The sequence below is a fragment of the Aegilops tauschii genome, chromosome 2 (assembly GCF_002575655.3).
Source record: "Aegilops tauschii subsp. strangulata cultivar AL8/78 chromosome 2, Aet v6.0, whole genome shotgun sequence".
In the NCBI taxonomy this organism is placed as follows: domain Eukaryota; kingdom Viridiplantae; phylum Streptophyta; class Magnoliopsida; order Poales; family Poaceae; genus Aegilops; species Aegilops tauschii.
The window spans coordinates 262,261,776-262,286,588 of record NC_053036.3 but is presented as its reverse complement, the minus strand read 5'-3'; the positions used below and the strand labels follow the sequence as shown (position 1 = coordinate 262,286,588).

The window sequence follows — 24,813 nt, the reverse complement described above, 5'->3', positions numbered from 1 at the left end:
AAAACAAAATCCCCCCTATACCAACGCATTTGTACCAACGATCCTGTAGGATCTGTTGTTTATCCCACCTCCCACCTCCCGCACTTAGAGCTAACCTCCTCATCCCCAAGCCTTCCGCGCTTAGGGCCAACCTCCTCTCCCTAAAATAAATCAAACCTTCCCGTACAAACACCTACCTCATCCGCCATCTCTCTTTTCCGATTCCCATCTTTCTCATCTGACTTCCATGACGAGCCACCGCCACCTTCGATTCTCCCTAAATCAGGCGATGTCCCGCACCGTCGCTCATGGGCTAGGCTCCCCCTCAGTGCACTCCTCCTATATTCCTCCTTGGCGACGTCCTCGACGTCCCACTGCACGTGTCCTGCAGTAACTCTAGTCGACACGGATCGCCGGCGCAGCTCGCTCGCCTCTGTTTCAGAGGTCACTACTCCGCGTCGCTGCTTCCGCCTTCCGGCTCAGGCATGGATCTGAAAGAAGCTGTGGTGTAGGGTGCTGCTCCCTTCTCTTGGTGGTGGCCGGCAGTGGAGACGGGCCCGAGGGGAGAGGAGCATGTGGTGGAGCTCCGGCCGTGTTCCTCAACTACTAATTGGATCCCACGCGCGCGGGTGGTTCTTGTGGCTCGCGAAGCCTTCGGCGGCGATGGTGCTCCTTTTGGATTTATTTTGGTGCTAGGCGTGCTTTGGTTGCCCCGCGTGCGTTTGTCTGTAGTTGCGTGTGTGCTTGGCTCGTGTGCATGCGTGTGTGTGTGGTGCATGCGTGCGTGCTGATTGAAAGTACAACCCTATTACACTGATTGTTTGCTACTGCCACTAATTGCTATGCCGATGCTACTAATTTTGCTGCTCCTTGGTTCCTATACAGTAGACACTTGCTACCGCCGTTGGTTGCTATTGCTGCTGCCGCTGATTGCTATTACTGTTGCTGCTGATTTTCCTACTCCTTAGTACATATACAGTAGATAGAAGATAATATGCATTCCCAAATAAAAAATATAGAAGATCTGTATGTTTTAAAATTCTTGCAAATTGAACCAACTACTTTTTATCTCTTCTCTAATCTTTCTCTCGATCAGATTCTCTTTTATGCTCTCCATTGCAAAAAATTACTCAATATGTATAATAAAAATCACGGAACCTTCTAGCTCCTTTATGATTCCATTATCCCTTGTCCTTGCAATTGTTAGTATTATTTGTTCCGCCTATATCTTATCATGTGATTTTTTCCCTTGCAATTTTTGTGCCTGCAAGATGTCAGCTAACTGTCTTTCGGTATCTAAACAGATGCAGTAACTATGATGTTGGTATGAAACTATCCTACAGGTCAGGTTTCGAACTGTTAACAATAGATGTGCAGATCGGTAGATTGTGTTAAAATCATTAACTTGCCCGGCTTGATTGTGTAAGGGATTAACTTGCTTTAATGGCATGCAGTTTCAGGGGTAGATGGAAATGTACAGCTTATGGCATAATCGCAGAAAGTCAGGCAACCCATTCGCTTACTTGATAAACCCTCCCCTGGTTCAGGCCACTAAGGTGCCCATTTCCTTATCTCCTCCTCATGACGTAACATTCTTATTTATTCCATATCCTTAATTTTTATACTAACTGGTCCTATGAATCTTTGTTAGTTAAGTGTGCCAATATATGTCTATTTTTTCCGGTCTTAACGACATGACAAATGATACATGATTAGGGAGCTGAGTTGTGACCAAAGATCAAATCCTCTTGGATATATGATATTCTACATTGGCAGCAAAGGCACATGGGTAGTGTTTCCTAAAACTGGGTGAGTACTGACATAAAATTGTTCATCCATTACTTAGGTTTGCTTTTATTCAGATTGTTCAGCCATTACATAGGTAGTCCCTAATGCATTTTCTTAAATGTATATTCAACTTAGTGCTAGGTTGGTCTTGAAGAATTAAATAGTGCTGCATCAAATTATTTTTATTACCCTGTAAACTCCTTGGATCCTACCTTCTCTAGAAACAAAAATCCACTACTTTTTCCTAGAGAAGCCCAAATCTAAAGAAGTGTTTCTTTTCCATGTTGTTTTTTCTACTGGTTGTAAGAGTATTATTCTTGATTGAGAAATTATAATGTGATATTTTAGTTCTCAGGTAACTACAAAGTTTTGTGTGATGTAGATTAGTTAATGATTTTGAGCTATTGGCATTGAGTTCCTTTCTCCTAATACATCATACCAAGCATGAGCAGGACGTGAGTAATGGTGACACTAAACTAGTTAATGTTGAGACCTTTGGACAACGGAAATATCCAATTTTGTGTAGTCGATAATATTGCGCACCTACTCATCATTTAGTTGGTTGCTGAATTCATCTCATTGTTGATATAATATAATGTCTGGATAATTGTTAGTAGTGAATACATGCTGCTGGTTGTTCGTAGGGAACAAGCACACGCAATTGGCAAAGATAATCAGTCTTTTAACATGTCCTCCTACTAAGTTATTTGTCAAATATACATAAGATTATGTCTTTCTCCCAACAATATTTTCATGCACACTTTGTAATTTTTATGTGGATCCTTTTAGGTACAATGCATAGTATGTATATTTTTAAACTTCATTTCGAATTTACGCCAAAATAGTATTATGATTTTTCTTTGTAGGTTGAGAATTTCAATACAAGATGATTACTTGGATCTTGGAGAACGTATGATGATTCTTGGTACTTGGAGGAGAAACAAGACAGTTCTTTGAATGTTTAGAAATTCGATATTTTCTTTTATTTTGTTTTCTAAGGAAGTGATGTACCCCTAGTAGATGATACTTCCATTGTACGTAATGTAACAGATGGCTCCATTGAATAAATATATCATTTTCATTTCTACTCTATCGAATTTTGCTAAAGTTCTACCTTGTACTACCATTCAAACTACCTACTGTTACAAATGATTATATATGGAGGTTTCTATTTTGCAAGCACAAACAATGTTATAAATGATTATATATGGAGGTTATTCTATTTTGCAAGCACCAACGCATAGAAGCGTTGCATGAATCCGTTGTTGCTTTGCAACACATTATTTCCTCGATTACCAACGGATCTATATACGTTGTAGTAGACCCTTGCAACGCCACCAACGGCAACACATATGAATCCATTGATGTAGACCTTAGCAACGCTAATACAGACAAACGACAACGCATCTATGCGTTGTTGAAGGGGGGTTCTTGTTGTAGTGCCTCCATTAAGAGTGCCCGAACCTGGGTAAACATCGTGTCCCCTGCCTCCTGTTACCTTCGATCCTCAAACGCACAGTTTAGGACCCCCTTCCCGAGATCGGCCGGTTTTGACACCGACATTAGTGCTTTCATTGAGAGTTCCACTGTGTCATCAATAGAAGGCTTGATGGCTCATTCGATCATCTACAACGATGCCATTTCCGGGGAAGTTTTCCTCCCCGGCCAGATTTTTGTATTCGGTGGCTTCGTTCTGCGGGCCAACTCGATTGGCCATCTCGAGCAGATCGACAGCTACGCCCCTGGTCATCAGATCAGTTTCGGAAACCTAAATTATGTCGCTGATATCCGAGGAGACTTGATCTTCGAAGGGTTCGCGGCCCCGACCACGACTCTGGCCTCAGATCCGGAGCAAACCACCAGGTCCGAAGATGGGAGTTTGGAGACCACCGGACTCTCCGCCGCAAACCACACTATCGAGGATCCGAAGGCGGTTATGCCCACGGCAAACTCGGAATCAGACCGGGTCCCCCCTATCATTGAAAAGCCGGACTCGCCCCCGGACTCCAGATCCAAACTCTCGAAGTCCGCGCCAAGTAGGCATGGATAGGAGGCTTTTACCCCAGCCAGCCCCACGGACTCTCACTTCCCCGTCCAAACCTCGCTCTTAAATGAAGCTCTGGACTTAATGCGATCCCTCGCCATTACAGAGGAATCACTGTCGAACTACGCCCAGCCCGGACTAGGGGCAGAGAGCAGGGAATTTTATGTCCCACCCACCACCCACTTCATAGCAACTGTCGAATATTTAACCGACATGCTGGACTTCGCCTCAGAAGACATCGACGGCATGGACGACGATGCTGGAGACGAGCAAGGCCAAGACCCGCCGTTTACCGAACGTTGGACGGCCACCTCCACATATGACTTGTATATGGTGGACACACCCAAAGAGGATGACGGCGACGGCTGGAAGGATCCGGTTGAGGACAAGCCTGCTGAGGCACCTCCAAAGCGTCGACGTTGGCGGCGCCGCTCAAAATCGCGTCGCGAACAAGACAGCAATACCGACACCGGAGACAATAACACTCCAGAGAACACCGAAGACCACGAAGCCCCTGTCGAGCCAACATCCGAACAGGATGATTGGGAGGATGGGCAAGTTAACCCTGATGATCCAGTCGGGAACGAGGACTCGGAGGATAGTAACTATCTACAGATCGTTGAGGATGATGTGAGCCTCGGCGACGAAGACTTCATCGTGCCAGAGGAACCCCTCGAGCAGGGGCACTTTAAGCGCCGGCTAATTGATAACACATAAGTATAGGGGATCGCAAGAGTTTTCGAGGGTAAGTATTTAACCCAAATTTACAGATTCGACACAAGGGGAGCCAAAGAATATTTGAAGGTATTGGCAGCTGAGTTGTCAATTCAACCACACCTGGAGATTAATTATCTGCAGCAAAGTGATCAGTAGCAAAGTAGTTTGATAATTTTGATAGCAGTGACAGTAGCAACGGTAACAGTAACAGTGATAGCAGTAACTTGTAGCAAGTGTAACAGTGATGATAGCAATAGTAACTTAGCAGAAACAATATAGGATAAATTCGTAGGCATTGGATCGGTGACTTGTTGGATGATATTCATCATGTGACAGTTATAACCTAGGGCGATACGGCACTAGCCCCAATTCATCGATATAATGTAGGCATGTATTCCGTAAATAGTCATCCGTGCTTTATTAAAAGAACTTGCATGACATCTTTTGTCCTACCCTCCCGTGGCAGCGGGGTCCATATTGGAAACTAATTAAGGGATATTAAGGCCTCCTTTTAATACAGAACCGAAACAAAGCATTAACACATAGTGAATACATGAACTCCTCAAACTACGGTCATCACCGGGAGTGGGCCCGGTTTTTGTCACTCTAGGGTTGCCGGATCATAACACGTAGTAGGTGACTATAACTTGCAAGATCGGATCATAAACGGTTCAGATCTGAGTTCATGGCACCCGGGCCCAAAGTGACAAGCATTAAGCATAGCAAAGTCATAGCAACATCAATCTAAGAACATAGTGGATACTAGGGATCGGGCCCTAACAAAACTAACTCGATTACATGATGAATCTCATCCAACTCCTCAACGACCAGCGAGCCTACGAAGGACTTACTCACTCCCAGTGGGGAGCATCATGGAATTGGCGATGGAGATGGGTTGGTGATGACGAAGAACGAAGACCCCCCTCTCCGGAGCCCCAAACGGACTCCAGATCTGCCCTCCCGAGGAAGAACAGGGCTTGGCGGCAGCTCCGTCTCGTGGATCGCGATAATTCTTTTTTCTTGATTTTTTGTGGAAATATGTGAATTTATAGTATCAGGGGGGTCATTAGCGGGGGAACCAGGTGGGTACAACCCACCTAGGCGTGCTAGGAGAGGGGGGCGCACCCTGGTGCGTTGTGCCCACCCAGGGGCCCCTCTCTAGTGGGTCTTGGCTCCAAAAATCCTTATTATTGATATAAAAATCCTCGCAAAGTTTCGTTCCATTTCGAGAACTTTCAGTTATGCAGAAAAACAACACCATGGTAGTTCTGTTGAAAACAGCATTAGTCCGGGGTTAGTTTCATCCAAATCATGCAAAATAGAGATCAAAACAAGAGGAAAAGCGTGAGAAAAATTGGATACGTTGGAGACGTATCAACTCCCCCAAGCTTAAACCTTTGCTTGTCCTCAAGCAATTCAGTTAATAAACTGAAAGTGAGAAAGAAAAACTTTTATGAACTCTTTTACTCTTGTTTGCATAAATAAGCTTAAACAACACCCAGGTTTTCAGACAACATTATAACTAACCATGTCGACAATAACTCTTAAAGATTATAATGATTCATATCAATGACATAATCAGCTAGCGAGCAATAATAAGATATCTCAAATAGCAACATGTTGTCAAAACAACCATGATATAATATGACAATAATGGTATCTCGCTAGCCCTTTCTGAGACCGCAAAACATAAATGCAGAGCACCTCCAAAGTTCAAGCAGCGACTAAACATTGTAATCCATGGTAGAAAAGATCCAGTCATGATGCACCCAACATTAGCTATACACAATGCATAAATCATGACAGTTGTGCTCTACTCAGTTTCTGGCGCTTGGTTTTAGAAGGTGGTGACACAACATATAAGTAAATAGAAAGTCCCTTCGCAGAGGGAAGCAGTGATTTGCAAGGGTGCCAGAGCTCAATTTTTAAAACAGAGATAAATGATAATTTTGATACATGCCCCTTCTCATTCACTTCATGACCATCAGTTATCAACATCTTCCATGCTAAGCACGCTATTGGCGGTCCCCAAGCGGAAAGTAAAAGTTTTGACTCCATTGGTAGTTTTTGTTTGATTATTCAAGAGATGAACTCTTTTTCATGTTTGCAATTTGAGACCAGGCATCCCTAATACCGCCCATTTCGTCGTGCGATGGCGAGTGAATAAACACTCGACCTGAGGATAACATGCTTAGCACGGAAGATATCGACCACCTCCTGTCGTTCCACGAACGATCCAGGCACACAAAACGGATAATGTTTTAGAAGTTTTTAGAGGTGGCACCTGCAAATTTACTTAGGACGGCAAGGTAATACTGTATATAGGTAGGTATGGTGGACTCATCTCGAATAACTTTGGGTGCAAGGTTTTGATGTACAAGCAGAATTCCCACTTAGTACAGGCGAAGGCTAGCAATTTAAGATTGGGAAGCGGCCAGCTAGAGAGCAACAACGATCATGACTAGGCGTTATGCATAATAACATTGGACACTAGCATGAGTAGGATATGAACACCATGAACATAAACATTATAGAGGCTATGTTGGTTTTGATTCAACTACATGCATGAACATGTAGCAAGTCAAGCCATTCGGACATTCAGGGGAGGATACCATGTCATCATACCACATCACAATCATTTTAACTCTATGTTGATATCCAAGATAAATTATTATCAACTCCCAGCTACTTATGCATGGCATGAGAAACTATAATCTCTAATTGTCATTGCAAACATGTTTAACCATAATGGGCTGAATCATGGGCACTAGGTTAAACATATTTACACAGACAGAGCAAGTCGAGTTCATACTAGTTTCTCTTTGCCACGGCCAGTTCATCAAATGTCTTCATTATTGCCTTTCACTTGCACGACCGAATGATAAGAAAATAATAATAGTGCAAGAGTGCCATGGACTAAGCTGGAATCTGCAAACATTTTATTCAACAGGAGAAGACAAGGTAAAATGGGCTCTTATTAGTTCAACAGTTATTCAAATGAGAGCCACTCAACATTTTCATCGTGGTCTTCTCCTCGGTGCAACTCGAATAAAAAGAAAAGAAATTCAGAAAAACACACTGAAATATTTTTGGAGTTTTTGGTTTTCTTCAACAAGCAAATAAAAGGGAAAAGCAAAAACGAGAAAAACTATTTACACGGGAAAGCTCCCAACAAGCAAAACAAGAACAAGGAAATTTTTTTGGATTTTCTTTTTTAATACTACTACTAAGCATGCATAGAAAGTAAATTACTATAACTATTTTTTTGGTTTTTCTAAAGTTTTTCAAACACACAAGAAGAAAGCAAGAAAAATAAATCTAAGCATGGATGATACAATGAAAAAGTGTGAGCACCGACAGATAGAACGATATGTGAACATGAATATAAAGTCGGTGAGAACACGTACTCCCGCAAGCTTAGGCTTTTGGCCTAAGTTGTTAATCGATCAGTAGCCTGGAGGGTATTGGTCGGCGTGGTAGCTCATGGAGGACCTCGGTGCGTATGCCTCGGCCTGCCGGGCTGCCACTACTGCTGCGTTGTGAGCTCGGGCCTCACTCTCAAGAACAAAATATCTCCCCTTGCTGTGACAATCAAATAGAGCAGGCGCGTGCAAATATGTGTCCACAACATGTGATTGGTTAAACAACAAATTATAAGTGACTAGCACAAATGCCCGTGTGTTGCAACGGGTGAAATGAAACACAAAACCTGCTACACATGTCATTACTCATCATTTCTTATATTGATTTTCTGATAAATGTGGTAATAAGTTTAAATTGATTGTCGCTTTTCACAACATGAATTGTGGACATGAAGAAATCACCCTGATGTCCTTCATTTGATGGAAGAGTGGTGGCGCATGGATTAGTCTGATTAATCACTTTTATCTTTTGCTCTTTGGAAAAACCGTGTGTTGCATCATGTGAAGAAAAAAAATATCAGATATTTCTTCCCATGGTAAGCATGGCCCAAGACCTCCACAAGCACATACCTCTATTTCAGCACACGTCCATTTGTATTGCCACTTTTTATTGCCCTTTCCGTCCATGGCCTTTGAAGCGTTCGGCACAGCTAAGCTTAACCGCTTGCTCGACCTCGTCGAAGCGTCTACATCGTCCGCCGGCTGACCCCGCCGGTTTATTAACCCTACGAGCTCTTTCTCAAACCTCCTCGGCTAGTATCGGCGGCTCTTAATGGTTGTTCCAAATAATAGATAATTATAATCTAAATTATGCTGCATTTATTTTTGATTTTGAGTGCCTTCTATAAATACGGATTTAAAATTATTGTTTAACTTATTTAAAAATTCATAATAATTTCTAAGCAAATAATTTCTCCACCATAATCTTAAATAAACATTTTAAACTTCCACTTTGAAAGATTAAACTAAATCATTAAGTATATGCATGTCACCTTAAATTCAACCAGAATATTATTTTCAAATTCAATTAATTCTAATATATTTAGAACAATAGTATCTCAATTTGGAGTTAAAATAAGTAGGATTTTTTAGTATTTATAAGAGAATTCGTGTACTGTTTGGCTGCTGCTGATTTACACGGTGATCACTGATGGGATCGATGCACATATCTGTAATTAATCTATTTTAGCGCGTGCACACACATGTACCTTGGGTGTTTCATCAAGGCACTGTAGACTTAGACCGCATTGAGGTACAACATCGTCTCCCACAAAGATAGATGGCAATCAGAGCGGTGAAATGTATATATAGAAGTGCAACGGTAGAATTTTTTTTATCTCCGCACCTTCTTTATTTTATGAACAGTGAATTTCCCAGAAATTTAGAAGATGTGAAAGGGAAAAATTATGCGTATGTAAATGTTTTATTTTGATATTTAATTGTTCAGATCGTACTGAAATTTTACAACACTTTTGATCCTAAGCGCATCCATCAGCCCATTCCTTGTCTAGATGCGCCGTCTGCTCGTATCCGGTACTCGTGTATCCATGCTCCTCAGCCCCGTCTATTCACGTCCATGGCCTTGTATCTGCATCTGCTCCCGCTTTCCTCTTGTCTCCCATAGGAGAACAAAGATAATACCTTTCCCTCTTAATATTTATATGCTCAGACGGAACCCAATCTTTATCCTCTCTCTATTAATTCTTTAGGAGGCTTACTGATTTGAGATCCTAGATGTATATAAATTGGTGCAAAAAGGTGCAAGGCAGCGATGTGGGACTAAAGGGAAGCGAATCATATATTCTTGACACAAACATGTGCTAGCTAAGTTGAACTTGGACTTCCAAACTGTATGTGAGGTTGGGGGTTCGATCCCACGCGCTGGCGTTTATTTTTTGCCTCCTCTCGCGCACAGTATTGGGACGGTGGGAGGAGCTTTTCATTGGCGGGTGATGCCCAAGTAGGCTGCTACGGACAACATTTTAAACGCCAGCCGTTAATTAGTAGTACCACCTCGTGTATATGTTTTAAATTCAAATTGAAAGCATAAATTCATGGGAAGAAGCGTATTACGACGGTGAACCCACGGAGTCAATCCGTGCTTTATTATTAAAAAAATAGCAAAAATGCTCGTGCGTTGCAACGAGAGAAAAAGTACGCATGCCCCTATCTCAATAAGCATAGTCTCAAGATCTCCACAGGTCCACGTTTTTGTTTCAACATGATGCTCTTCTGTGTCACCGCCTATCCTCCTTCCCACTGTCACTGACAGTGTCGTAGTGCCCGAGACTACTTCCGTACTTTGCTACACAGCAAAGCAAATACTGCTAGAAATGAGTAGCGTGTGTTTATTAACATAACTTCCTATCATTAATAATAAAAAGCACATAGATTATTAATAGTACATACAATCAATTTTTGCGACCTTTTGATGTAACTAAATGTTTTGGCTAGCTAACAAAATCACTCTAAGATTTTTTTGTGGTGAAAAATCACTTTGAGATTATGAAGAAAATTAATGATTATCCTCAATAAAGAATCAAACCGTTACATGAGCAACCAATTGGATTTATCTATTATATACTTGAATTAAATTAATGTTTTGTTGCTCATATTATTGCTATTTACTCTGGGAAAAACCATGGTATTTATTTTAATCCACTATACATTTTTTGATTTTGCATTAATCAAACTGCATTTGTTAATTATTTAATTTAACCAACCATGCATTAAGTTTTAATGTTTGTGACCCCGCAAAAAAAAGTTTTGATGTTTGTGAGCGACCAATTTTTTTCACATCTGTAACCCTAACATGCACTAAATTTTTTTGTCCTTATAAAAATAACATGGTATTTTACCCCATTAATATTTGTGAACTGAAACAAACTAAAGCGAAGCAATTGCTACATGATGGAGTTTCCAGACTTGCACTAACTTTTCTTCTCAAGCTATCGTGCTCAAACATACGGCATACGAAAGTCTACAGATTGTGGATCTAGGAAAATTGTGCGTACTCACATTTTACCTCATTAATATTTGTGAAAATAATCATGTTATTTATTTTCTTCCACTGTACATTTTTTGATTTGTTTATTCATGAAACTGCATGTGTTAGTTATTAACTTTAACAGCCATGCATTAAGTTTTAATGTTTGTGAGCGGCCAATTTTTTACACTTCCATAACCAATTTTTAACTTGATGAAAAAGAAAAAAAATCCACAAAAAAGATGCATCCTCTTTGACATGTACTCCTAACTCCAGTCGGCTAAAAAAGAGTTCACGTCTCCTTTCTTTTCCCCACTTTAAACCTGATAGAAAAAATATGATTGAAAAGATCCAATTCGCTGCCTACTTTTTGTTTCTGTTCGCACGACTTCGTTCTAGCAGTAGAAACTTGAGCGCCATGGCGCGCCATATTTCTTAGGAATCCTTCTACGCGCATGCAGTGTGTATTAGGAATATCTCTTAATTTCTCCCATTTAATTGCCCACCATATTTCTTTGGAATCCTTTTATTATGTAGTCGATTGCCCATAATATTTCTGTCGTACACAATCCTTCCTTTCTTTTTCTTCGAGAATCCACCAACTACGAAACCCCCGATCACCAATTTTCGAGCCGGTTTAATAAGGTGATTGATGCTAGGTAATTTGAACACGTATATAAATTGATGGCTGTGGTTTTAAAAGGGCGAGGTGGTACTATTAGCTAATAAAAGCAACCGCTACCCGTTAACATAGCTAGGCCTAGTTCAGTTGGCTGGTTTCAAGCGTACCGGAAGGAACGTTGCGAGTTCGATTCCTCAACCCCGCATTTGTATTTTTTTTCCTTCTCGCGTTCCACGAAGTCGGGCCAACGACTCAGCCTGCAGGCCCAAGTTGTTAGGAACGCGCCCAGCCTCCAGCCCAAGTTGTTAGTAACGCGCCCAGCGCCCAGCCTCCAGCCCAAGTCGTTAGGAACGCATTGAACGTTATGGTTTTGATGGTATATAGATTAGTACCACCTCGCATAGAGAAAATCTAATATGGGCAAGGTGGACGGACAAAAAACGGACGAAATTACGGTGGTAAAAAGCAATAGCCCCTTTATTAATAGGTATAGAAGTCATCAACCCTTCCCTTGAGAATCTTATGATATTTTAAGGCATCAAAATCTAAATAACGAGTGGGTAAGATATGATCAAAGGGAAATGGTGAAACACCCAATCCTCTTGCTAAACGTGTGTCATAAATTCCACCATAGAACCAGCCACTTTTGGCGTTATGCTGAAGTCTACATGCAACAATTGCTCCAAGGTTATAATTCCTTTCACCAGTGAGAGCGGTGTGAATGAGTCTCAAGTCTGGCGAACAGAGTATGCTGCAGTCTTGCTTGCCTACTATGCATTTCCCGTTAAATAATGCAAAATACTGGATTGCGGGAAAGTGAACACTTTTATTCTTCCTTGTCTCACTTCTCTATTTTCACCGTAACAAAGGCTAGTCAAAAAGGTCTCATACTCAGCCTTTGTTGGCTCATCAAGCGAACCCCAAAATGGAAGTTTGAAGTGGTAAGAAAAATTCTCTAGTGAGATAGTAAATGGTTCATCATAAAGCATAAAAGACACCCTACACTCACGTGGAAAGTATTTAAATCCTTTGACAAATGATTCAGTGAGAAGATGGTGTTGTTCACACTTATCTCAGAGGTAGGGACCGAGATTGGCATTGTGAACATATTTCTCAAATTCCTCCTTGATGCCCACCTGCACCATATATTCATCTCATGGCCATAAGCATGTTTTGGTGGCGGCATCTCGCGTGGAACTTTCACTTGGTTCAACATAGGACCGATGAGCAGAACTGTCACTAGAAGATGCCCTCGAGGATCGTCTCCTCGAAGAACTCCTTCCAAATAGGTTCATCATGTCCACGTACAATTTTTCCTATGAACAAAAATCTGAATTTTTAGTTCACAAATTTTTTCCAACAAAACTTCATAAAACTAATAGCAACTACTCACAGGGATACATAGAGGCCATAGCAAGCATTCAAACTACTTAGAACACTAAGAATTGAACATGCAAGCACATCTACAGCAGCTCCAAGAGTAGCTATTTATTCAAAGTATAAACCACTAGAAAAAATTAATTGGACAAATGATGGAGTCACATACCAAGCAATAATCCCCCGAAATAGTTTCGGAAACGGAGCTTCGAGCAAAGAGATCAAAATCCACGGGTTTGAGCTCAAGAACACGGGAGAGAGAGCAATGGGGATTTTTTTCTGAAGGTGAGTGATGATGTGGGCTAAAGAGATAAGTGAGGGGGCCCACGTGGGGACCACAACCCACCAGGGAGTGCCTGGGGGCTCTGACGCGCCCAGGTGGGTTGTGCCCACCTTGTGCAGCTCCCTCTGGTAATTTTTGCACAAAAAATCCTTAAATATTCAAAAAAAATCATATAAAATTTTCAAGGCATTCTGAGAACTTTTATTTTTGGGTCATTTTTTTATTGCACGGGAAATTCAGAAAATAGACAAAACATGGCATTTTATTTTATTTAACTTATAAAAGCAGAAAACAAAAAGTGGGGACAGAAGGTAGTGCTTACTAAATTCATCAACTTCATGCCGTTCAAAAATTATTCATAAATAAGGTTGATCAAGTCTTATTAACAACCACTTTCAATTAGTATGAAACCGAAGAACTTTCGTAAATCACTAAGTTACCTCAATGGGGATATGCATCTCCCCAATAATAAGCATTTCATATTTCTTTTTGACAGTAGGTAGAGGTATCTGAAAACTTCCAATAGTGATTGTCGGAGATTTTTCAATAACATTGATACCATTCACTTGGAATTGTTTCTTCGGAAAGTGCACCGTATGCTCATTACCATTGATATGAAAAGTGACCTTGCTTTTACTGCAATCACTAACAGCCCCCTGCAGTATTCAAGAAGGGTCTACCAAGGATAATCGACATGTTGTCGTCCTCGGGCATCTCAAGTATAACAAAGTCAGTCAAAATAGTAACATTAGCAACAACAACTGGCACATCCTCACAGATACCGATAGGTATGGCTGTTGATTTGTCAGCCATTTGCAAAGATATTTCAGTAGGTGTGAGTTTATTCAAGTCAAGTCTTTTATATAAAGAGAAAGGCATAACACTAACACCAGCTCCTAAATCACATAAAGCAGTTTTCACATAATTCTTTTTGATAGAGCAAGGTATAGTTGGTATTCCCAGATCTCCAAGTTTTTTAGGTACTCCATCATTGAAAGTATAATTAGCAAGCATAGTGGAGATTTCAGCTTCCGGTATTTTTCTCTTATTTGTGATGATGTCTTTCATATACTTTGCATAAGGAGGCATCTTCAAGATATCAGTCAAGCGAGTACGCAAAAAGGCTGGCCTCAGCATTTCAGCAAATCGTTCAAATTCTTCATCATCATTCTTTTTAGTTGACTTGGGTGGAAAAGGCATAGGTTTTTGAACCCACGGTTCTCTTTCTTTACTGTGTTTTCTAGCAACAAAGCCTCTTTTATCATATCTTTTATTCTTAGGTTGTGGGTTATCAAGATCAACAGGTGGTTCTATCTCAACATCATTATCTGGTTCTTTTTCATTACTAGGTTGAGTGTATTCATGAACCTCATCATTTTCTTTTCATTATCACTAGGTGAGTGTTCATTACCAGACTGAGTTTCAGCATCAGAGATAGAAGTTTCATTTTCATTATAAGGAGGTTTTTCTACTTCAGGTTCACTAGAAGTGTGCAAAGTCCTATCGTTTTTCTTTTTCTTTTTCTTTCTAGAAGGATGAGGTGCACTAGTGTTAGCTCTTTGTGAATCTTGTTCAATTCTTTTTTGGTGTCCCTCAGGATAAAGTGATTCCTAAGTCATTTTACCTCCTCTAGTTGCAAGTCTAACAGTAAAGTCATGCATATTATGATTCATTTCATCAAGTAATTCACTTTGTGATTTAGCAACTTGTTCTAGTTGAGTTTGTACCATAGAAGCATCTTTTCCAACACCTCTAACATCATTTCATATTCTAAATAACAAGTCAGTCAAGCGAGCAATCATATAAGAATTATATTTCAACTGTTTCATAACATTGACATTGAAGTGATCTTGTTTTCTAATGTAGTTTTCAAACTCATAAAGGCATTGACTAGGATGCATATTGTGAGGGTTATCATTATCATTGAACTTCATAAGGGAATTTACCTCTACCACCTTAGGCAGTGGTGGTGTATTAAGCCCATGTATTTCTTCAATAGGAGGTAAATTTTTTAACATCCTCAGCTTTAATACCCTTTTCCTTCATAGATTCTTTGCCTCTTGCATATCTTCAGGACTAAGATATAATATATCCCTCTTCTTCGGAGTGGGTTTAGGCGGTCGTTCAGGAAGAGTCCAATCATCATAATTTTTCAATATGTTATTCATTAATTCTTCAGCTTGAGCAATAGGGACTACGCACACAACCAGGAGCAAGAGTATTGTACCAAGCTTTAGCATCACCCTTTAATGAGAAAGGAAATAATTTGAGAATAAAGTAATAACGAGTTTTCTCATCATGAGTAAAAAGGGTGGCTATGTCATTCAACTTAGTAAGATGTGCCACAACGGTTTTAGTTTCATAACCATGCAAAGGATCAGATTCAACCAAAGTAATTAACTCTGGGTCGATAGAGAATTCATAATCCTTATCAGCAATACAGATAGGTGAAGCAGCAAACTTAGGATCACATTTCATTCTAGCATTCAAAGATTTTTCTTTATACTTGCATAATAATTTCTCTAGATCATCTCTATCATTGCAAGCAAGAATATCTCTAGTAGCTTCTTCACTCATAACATAACCTTCTGGTACCTTAGGCAATTCATATCTAGGAAGGCTAGTTCTAGCAGGTGTTTCAGGGGTTTCAGTTTCAAGCTCGTCATCAGATTCAACAACATCATGTTGTATAACTCTAGCAATTTGTTTATCAAGAAAATCACCAAGTGGCACATCATCATTATCAAGAAAGGTAATAGCATCATCATAAGCATCATTCATAGTAGAAGTAGCATCATCAATAACTTGCGACATATCAGAAATGATAGCATGTGGTGGTGTTGCAAGTTTACTCATAACAGAAGGTGAATCTAAAGCAGAACTGGATGGCAGTTTCTTACCTCCCCTCGTACTTGAGGGAAATATCTTAGTCTTCGGATCCTTCAGATTCTTTATAGTGATAATATGATAATAATCCCAAGTGACTCAACAAATATAGCTATGCTCCCCGGCAACGGTGCCAGAAAAAGGTCTTGATAACCCACAAGTATAGGGGATCGCAACAGTTTTTGAGGGTAAGTGTTTAACCCAAATTTATAGATTCGACACAAGGGGAGCCAAAGAATATTTGAAGGTATTAGCAGATGAGTTTTCAATTCAACCACACCTGGAGATTAATTATCTGCAGCAAAGTGATCAGTACCAAAGTAGTTTGATAGTTTTGATAGTAGTGACAGTAGCAACGGTAACAGTAACAGTGATAGCAGTAACTTGTAGCAAGTGTAACAGTGATGATAGCAATAGTAACTTAGCAGAAACGATATAGGATAAATTCGTAGGCATTGGATCGGTGACTTGTTGGATGATATTCATCATGTGACAGTTATAACCTAGGGCGATACGGCACTAGCTCCAGTTCATCGATATAATGTAGGCATGTATTCCGTAAATAGTCATACGTGCTTTATTAAAAGAACTTGCATGCCATCTTTTGTCCTACCCTCCCGTGGCAGCGGGGTCCATATTGGAAACGAAGGGATATTAAGGCATCCTTTTAATAGAGAACCGGAACAAAGCATTAACACATAGTGAATACATGAACTCCTCAAACTACGGTCATCACCGGGAGTGGTCCCTGTTGTTGTCACTCCGGGGTTGCCGGATCATAACATGTAGTAGGTGACTATAACTTGCAAGATCGGATCATAAACGGTTCAGATCTGAGTTCATGGCACCCGGGGCCAAAGTGACAAGCATTAAGCATAGCAAAGTCATAGCAACATCAATCTAAGAACATAGTGGATACTAGGGATTGGGCCCTAACAAAACTAACTCGATTACATGATGAATCTCATCCAACTCCTCACCGACCAGTGAGCCTACGAAGGAATTACTCACTCCCGGTGGGGAGCATCATGGAATTGGTGATGGAGATGGGTTGGTGATGACGAAGAATGAAGATCCCCCTCCCGGGAGCCCCAAACGGACTCCAGATCTACCCTCCCGAAGAACAGGGCTTGGCGGCGACTTCGTCTCGTGGATCGCGATAATTCTTTTTCCCTGATTTTTTCCGGAAATATGTGAATTTATAGTATTAGGGGGTCGTCAGCGGGGCCACCAAGTGGGTACAACCCACCTGGGCGCGCCAGGAGAGGGGGCCGCGCCCTGGTGGGTTGTGCCCACCCAGGGGCCCCTCTATGGTGGGTCTTGGCTCCAAAAATCCTTCTTATTGATATAAAAATCCTCGCAAAGTTTCCTTCCATTCCGAGAACTTTCATTTCTGCACAAAAACAACACCATGGTAGTTCTGCTGAAAACAGCGTCAGTCTGGGGTTAGTTTCATCCAAATGAAGCAAATTAGAGTCCAAAACAAGAGGAAAAGCGTGAGAAAAAGTAGATACGTTGGAGACGTATCACTAATCGCCACTTCAAGAAGCCCAAAAAAGAAGCAGCAGCAGCTTCAAGCCAAACATGATGCGCTCAATGACAGATGGACTAAAGTCCTGGCAGCCGAGGAATATGGCCACGAACGCCCAACTACGAGCTACCCGAAGTGCAAGCTACTACCACAATTTGATGACGAGGCCCTTGAGCCAATACCGCCAACGTATAAACCTGCTGACGAACCTGACCGACCACCACGTGGACGGGACAGATCGGCTACATACTGCGAACAACAGCCCGCGCCACCCCGCTGTCGAGGCAAGGAGGTAGCGGCTCCAAGCTACACCTACGACCTACACAAGGACCTAGGCAATAGAGCCGGTCAGACCAGATCAATCTACGGATCAAGGGCACGTGCTCCAATGCAGGAGGACGGCCCTCAGGCCCGGCGCGGTGAGCATAATCTCACCCGGGCTGAAAACCGAATACGAATGCCGTCCGAACTCCATCGTGACGTCGCCCGATATAGAGGCGCCGCACAGCCCCTATGCTTCACTGATGAGGTAATGGAGCACTAGTTCCCAGAAAGGTTTAAACCTGTGAACATTGAATCATACGATGGTACGACGGATCCCGAAGTATGGATCGAAGAATTTCTTCTCCACATTCACATGGCTCGCGGTGACGATCTCCATGCGATCAAGTACCTCCCCCTAAAACTTAAGGGACCAGCACGACACTGGTTAACAGCCTCCCAGAAAACTCTATTGGTAGCTGGGAAGATTTGGAAGATGCCTTTAGAGACAACTTCCAAGGTACCTATGTTCGGCCTCCAGACACCGATGGCCTTAGTCACATAGTCCAGCAACCCGGAGAGTCAGCCCGGAAACTCTGGAGCAGGTTCTTAATTAAAAAGAACCAAATTATGGATTGTCCGGACGCCGAAGCCCTCGCGGCCTTTAAACACAGCGTCTGCTACCTCAGCATGCGTTGGTTTTCCCATGAAGAGGAAAGGGTGATGCAGCAAAGTAGTGTAAGTATTTCCCTCAGTTTTTGAGAACCAAGGTATCAATCTAGTAGGAGACTACACACAAATCGCTTAGTACCTACACAAACAATCAAGAACCTTGCAACCAACGCTATAAAGGGGTTGTCAATCCCTTCACAGCCACTTGCAAAAGTGAGATCTGATAAAGATAATAAGATAAATATTTTTGGTATTTTTGTGGTATAGATTGGAAAATAAAGATTGCAAAATAAACTAGATTTGTAGATTGGAAACTTATATGATGTAAAGTAGACCCGAGGGCCATAGGTTTCACTAGTGGCTTCTCTCAAGATAGCATGTATTACGGTGGGTGAACAAATTACTGCCGAGCAATTGATAGAAAAACACATAGTTATGATGATATCTAAGGCAATGATCATGAATATAGGCATCACGTCTGTGTCAAGTAGACCGAAACGATTCTGCATCTACTACTATTACTCCACACATCGACCGCTATCCGGCATGCATCTAGAGTATTAAGTTCATAAGAACGGAGTAACGCATTAGGCAAGATGACATGATGTAGAGGGATAAACTCTAGCAATATGATATAAACCCCATCTTTTTATCCTCGATGGCAACAATACAATATGTCTCGTTTCCCTTTCTGTCACTGGGATCGAGCACCGCAAGATTGAACCCAAAGCTAAGCACTTCTCCCATTGCAAGAAAGATCAATCTAGTAGGCCAAACTAAACTGATAATTCGAAGAGACTTGCAAAGATATCAAATCATGCATATAAGAATTCAGAGAAGAATCAAATAATATTCATAGGTAATCAAGTTCATAAACCCGCAATTCATCGGATCTCGGCAAAAACACCGCAAAAAGTATTACATCGAATAGATCTCCAAGTAGATCGAGGAGAACTTTGTATTGAGATCCAAAGAGAGACAAGAAGCCATCTAGCTAATAACTATGGACTCGAAGGTCTGTGGTAAACTAATCACACATCATCGGAGAGGCTATGGTGTTGATGTAGAAGCCCTCTGCGATCGAATCCCCCTCCGTCAGATCGCCGGAAAAGGCCCCAAGATGGGATCTCACGGGCACAGAAGGTTGCGGCGGTGGAAAAGGTGTTTCGTGGCTCTCCCCGATGTTTTCATGGTATAAGAGTATATATAGGCGAAAGAAGTAGGTCGGTGGAGCTACGAGGGGCCCACGAGGGTGGGGGCGCGCTTAACCCCCTGGGCGCTCCCTCCTGCCTCGTGGCCGCCTCGTTGCTTCCTTGACTTCCACTCCAAGTCTCATGGATTGCATTTTTTCCAAAAAGATCCTCGCGAAGGTTTCGTTCCGTTTGATATTCCTTTTCTGCAAAACACTGAAATAGGAAAAAAACAATTTGCACTGGGCCTTCGGTTAATAGGTTAGTCCCAAAAATAATATAAAAGAGCATAATAAAGCCCATTAAACATCCAAAACAGATAATATAATAGCATGGAACAATCAAAAATTATAGATACGTTGGAGACGTACCAGCGTCCGGGACGAGTGGCTCGCCCGACACCTCGGCCAAGAAAAACCAAAGTCCATGGTAGCCCTTACCGCACATATGACCAGCTTTTGCGCGGGAGAAGATAGCTGGATATCTCGTAGAAGCAATAGCACCAGCATCCCTGGCACCTCCGAAGCCAGCAATGGAAATAGCAAGCCACGACGCAACAAACACAAGCGTCAAAGCAACAACAAAGATACCGAAGACACGACAGTCAACGCCAGATTCAGTGGCTCTAAACCCGGTCAGCGGAAGAAGCCATTCAAAGGAAACAAACATGGTCCATCTAGTTTGGACATAACACTCGATCGGCCTTGCCAGATTCATGGCACCCCTGACAAGCCTGCCAATCATACCAACGGAAATTGTTGGGTCTTTAAACAGGCTGGTAAGCTAAACACCGAACGTAAGGGGAAAGGGCCGCCCAACGAGGATGACGATGAAGAGCCTCGCCCACCGAACATAGGGGGGCAGAAGAAATTTCCCCCCGAGGTAAAAATGGTGAATATGATATATGCTACCCATATCCCCAAGAGGGAGTGCAAGCGCGCATTAAGAGATGTCTATGCCATAGAGCCAGTCGCCCCAAAATTTAACCCATGGTCAGCCTATCCGATCACTTTTGATCGCAGCGACCACCCAACCAGTATCCGTCATGGAGGTTCGGCAGCATTGGTCCTCGATCCTATTATCGACGGATTCCATCTTGTAAGTGCATCTAGTGCCCCTTAGTGATTTTGGTGTATTGAAGACTTATAGGTTAAGGGACTAATGTGTTTATGAGTGTACACAGGCCTATAAGTCTATGAGGAGCTTGATATTTATAGAGAAAGTTGACCCCTAAAAATGAAGTTCTTCGACTGAAGACTTTGGATTTCTGAAGACTTTCTGAAGACTTTGAAAGTGAAGAAATGGGTGTGACCTTGAAGACTTGGTATTCATTTGAGGAACATGAAGCGTGAAGACTTTTGTGTTCGTAGTTTCATTTTCCCTTTCTTGAGTTATAGGAAACACTGTACTGTTAAAGGGGGTCGAGGAAATACTAAGGAAAAATTTCCATGTGATGCTCAACTCAAAATCCTACACCTACCAATCCCTTCGAGTGAAGCCATTGGAAATCTCATACAGTTCAGTCATATTCTTCAGTGACAGAGACGAAGTTCTTCTGGTCCCTGAGGAATTTGTTCTGACTGAGGAGTTAGGAATTCGCCAGTGTGGATTGCCTACACAGTGAGGAACATGATAGCCCTGAGGAATTTGATACTCAAATTTCCAACCGTTGCTGTGCTATGCGCCAGCTGTCCCAAAATATCTACCCACCTAACGGTCATATAATTGAAGGGCATTTATGTCTTATCATGTCGGGCTGCTCCCTAGGCTATTAATAGCCACCCCCTACAACCACTAGCTGGTTGGCTGCTCCGAGAGAAACTAACACTTGTCATTTGAGAGCAGCCCATCCTCCAAGGACTTTGAGCGAAAATCATCAAGTGAGGAAAACCCAAACACCTACAAACCCAAAGTGATTGAGCATCACTGAAGAGATTGATCCTGCGTGGATCCGACGCTTGTTACCTTTGAAGACTGTGCTTCTTCCAGACGGTTAGGCGTCATGGTCTAGAGCATCCAAGAGGAAATTGTGGATCGCCGAGTGACCGAGTTTGTGAAGGTTCGGAAGTCACCTGAAGACTTACCACGAGTGATTGGGCGAGGTCTGTGTGACCTTAGCTCAAGGGGAATACGGTGAGGACTAAGTGTCCTGGACTGCGTGTTCAGGACTGGGTGTCCGGGACTGTGTGTCCTCAGGTTTAAATACCTAGCCGCCCTAACCAGACGTACAACTGAGACAGCAGTTGGAACTGGTCTACCAAATCATTGTCTTCACCAAGCTTACTGGTTCTATTTCCTCAACTATTTCATTTCCTCATTACTGTGTTGAGTGCTTGTCATATCTGTGTTTGAAGACTTTGACTGAAGACTTTCTCAATTTCCTCATTTCAATTTCTTCAGTCTGTTTGTCTTCATCCTGTGTTTATGCTTTCTGTACTCTGTGTTTGTCTTCATTTCATCATGATGACCATGCTTGTGTTCTGTTATGCATACTTTTGAGTACTTATTCCGCTGCAAGTAGTTCTTCACTAAGGAATTTCCTCACTGGCAAATTCCTTAGTGAAGAATTCATAAAAATTGCCTATTCACCCCCCTCTAGTCGATATAACGCACTTTCAATTGGTATCAGAGCAAGGTACTCCCTTGTTCTGTGTGATTTTGGTTTAACCGCCTGGAATTTTAGTTATGTCGACCGCAGGTATGATCAAGGTCTCTGTTGGGTGTCCTACCTTCGATGGGACGGACTACCCCTACTGGAAGAATAAGATGCGAATGCATCTTGAGGCAATTGATAACGATCTCTGGTATGTTGTGGAAAATGGTATTCCGTCTGTCTCACCCTCACTGAACGCTACCGATGTGAAGAGATTCAAGCAACTCAATTCTCAAGCGAAGAATATCATATGTGGCCATCTAAGCAAAGGACAGTATGGAAGAGTGAGTGCTTTGGAAACTGGTAAGCTCATCTGGGATAGGCTGTCCAAAGTGAATGAAGGAGTCTCAACTCAGCGTGACTCTTGAGTTGATGTTCTTCGCAATCTCTTCAATCGCTTCAAAAGACTCGACAATGAAAATGTTCAACAAACCTTCGATCGCCTCACTGACATCTCAAATGAGCTTCAAGCGCTTGGTGCCACTGACATCACCGACCATGAGGTGGTGAAGAAATTGTTGAGATCGCTTGATTCCTCATTTGATTCTCTGGCATTGATGATACAAGAACGTGCTGATTACAAGTCACTTGATCCCGCTGATATCCTCGAAAGGCTAAATACTCATGAGTTCCAGCTTGCTGAAAAGAGAGACCTCTATGGTTCGAGCTATGGCAGATCACGTGCACTGAAGGCCAAGGCAGTTTCTGAGTCTGAAGATGAAGACTCTGGCAACAGCCTTGGTGATCCTGAAGAACTGAGCCAGGAACTAGCACTGCTCGTGAAGAAATTTCAGAAGTTCTCAAGACGTGGTCGCTTTGGAAGATCCTCAAGGAGCAATGATTCCTCATCCAGTGACTACAAGAAGAGGCTTTGTCACAAATGCAAGAAACCTGGACACTACATTCAAGATTGTCCTCAGTGGGAAAAGGAATCAAAGAAGAAGAAATACAAGGATTACAGTTCTGATGATGTGAAGAAAAAGAAGAAATCCTAAAAATCTTCATCATCAAAATCCTCAAAGTCTTCATCTCACAAGAAGAGCAGCTCCAAGAAGGCTCGGGCATTCATTGGCAAGGAAATGGACTCTGAAGCTGAATCTGAGGAACATGAGGAAGAGGAGGCATCTAAGGAGTCCGAGTCTGAAGTAGCAAGTCTAGCTCTCGCTACTGCATTCGTCAGCAAGTCTATCTTCAACTCTGAAGAAAATGGCTTCACCAACACGGCTGATGAAGGCAATGATGACTACACTCCCACCTATTGCTTCATGGCAAAGGGTGCCAAGGTACTCAAATATACCTCCTCTAAATCTAGTGAGAATGAATCTGATGAAAACCTCAAGCCCAGCTACTCTAAACTTGCTAAGATTGCTGTGAAACAACAAAGGGCTTTTGAAAAGGTTCAAAACATGCTAGAGAAAAGTGATGATATGTTGGGTGAAGAAATGGATCGCACTAAAACCTTGACTGAAAATCTTCAGAGGCTTCAGACTAGGTTTGACAACCTTCAAGGTCATCATAACACTCTCTTATCTGATCATGAGAAGCTTTCTTATGAATTTCTACAAAGAAAGCAAGATCTTGAGAAGCTAAGAGTGAGTTATGAAGATCTTCAGAAGGAGCGTGATTCATTACTTGCTCAACAAATCAGCGCTGCTCAGGAAGAATTTGTTCCTCCATGTTTGAAATGCATTGAATGTGAATATGCTAATTCTTCACCTAAATGCTCAAATGCTTCTAATGCTACAAATTCTTCAACTGTCTCTGCTATCACTAATTCCTCATCGGAGGACATTACTAGTATCACTGACGATGCAGGGCTGAAGGAATTGTACATGACAGGCATGTACAAAAGCCTCAAAGGGCATCAGACTCTTTGTGATGTGCTTAAAAAGCAGATCCTCAATAGGAACCCTAGGAAAGAGGGTATTGCCTTTGAGAGGAAACTCAATGCTGATGGTACATATTGGAAGCCTGAGCAGTACCCCAAAACCTAATGGGTTGCTGCAAAGGGACCTCCAGTTGATCCATCTAATTTATCTGGCTTTACATGTGAATCTTATCATTCTTCTGATGAGTCATTTGACTCCAACTATAAACTGTTTAAAAATCAGAATGGTGAAGTATTTGCTAGATATGTTGGCACTAACTGCAGGAACGGTTCTCCTATGAAGAAAATCTGGGTTCCCAAAAGGTGCCTTGAAAGTCTTCAGGTGAATGTCCTCATGACACCACCTGTGAAGAATAGGAACCCCAGATCAAATTCTTCATATGGACCAAATTCTTCATATGGATCCAATTCCTCATACGGATCGAATTCCTCACGTGGATCATATTCCTCAAAAGGATCAAATTCCTCATATGAACATCATCGTGCTAACAACTCTGTTTCGTAGGGAAGAGCT

General features: G+C 41.9%; 1 long non-coding RNA gene across 2 annotated transcripts; it reads left to right on the top strand.

Annotated features, from left to right (window-relative positions):
• Positions 1-516: 516 nt before the first annotated feature.
• Positions 517-2,859, top strand: LOC109764461 (uncharacterized). 2 transcript variants are annotated; one of them, XR_012202442.1, is made up of 5 exons: positions 517-645; positions 1,284-1,322; positions 1,434-1,535; positions 1,696-1,788; positions 2,634-2,859. It is a non-coding gene; the product is annotated as an uncharacterized lncRNA (long non-coding RNA). The 2 variants fall into 2 exon arrangements; XR_006669958.2 differs by having other exon boundaries at positions 2,613-2,859.
• The last annotated feature ends 21,954 nt before the right edge of the window (positions 2,860-24,813 follow it).